The following is a 759-nucleotide window of genomic DNA, read 5'->3' on the forward strand; positions in this document are numbered from 1 at the left end:
ATACACTGGATTAAACATGATATTTTTAAGTCTTGATTTTGTTTTGGGGGTGTACTAGAACATGCTCTCATGCTTGGTGGTTTGAAAAACGCATTATTTTTCACATAATTTACATTATTACAATACCTTTCTCCCCATCCTGGCACAAACGGCTCGATTAGTTCCGGATTTGATGAAGGCCCGCCTTCCGAAAAACGAATTGTAATGTGATTGGTTAGGTGTCCCAGTGCGTTGTGATTGGCGAACAGCTTAGACGGTGTTTCAGCACTGCTCCGCCCCTTGCCAAAGCAGCAAGTTCTGTCTGCTCCGGTATAGTTAAGGATGGCATCAATATTGCCATATCAATTTGAGCCGGATTCAGACCCCGAGAATATTGAACAAGAGGATTGCGCAGAACCTTTGCACGCACGGATATTGTAAGACATATTAGAGTGGTAACGTTATTGTTTTTTTTTTACGCTAAATCATGTTTTAGATAGGATGTCAACAACCGCTTAAAAATAACTGCATTTACTATGTACAGATAAGTGCATATGTATTATTTTTATTGTTATTTAATTCTAACATTATAACATGAATTGCAGTGAAACTGTTATACAGTTGAATTTATTTATACCATAGTCCAGTGTTTCCCACAGACTTGCACTCTATTTGTGGTGGCATATATATGCAAATTCATTCATTCTCTGCCAGCAGGAGGCGCTATTAGAGTGGTAGAGATCGAGGTTTCCCCGGTAACGGCTGTACACAAAGCAGCGC

Source organism: Sinocyclocheilus anshuiensis, unplaced genomic scaffold, assembly GCF_001515605.1.
Source record: "Sinocyclocheilus anshuiensis isolate Anshui unplaced genomic scaffold, SAMN03320099.WGS_v1.1 scaffold1102, whole genome shotgun sequence".
Lineage (NCBI taxonomy): Eukaryota > Metazoa > Chordata > Actinopteri > Cypriniformes > Cyprinidae > Sinocyclocheilus > Sinocyclocheilus anshuiensis.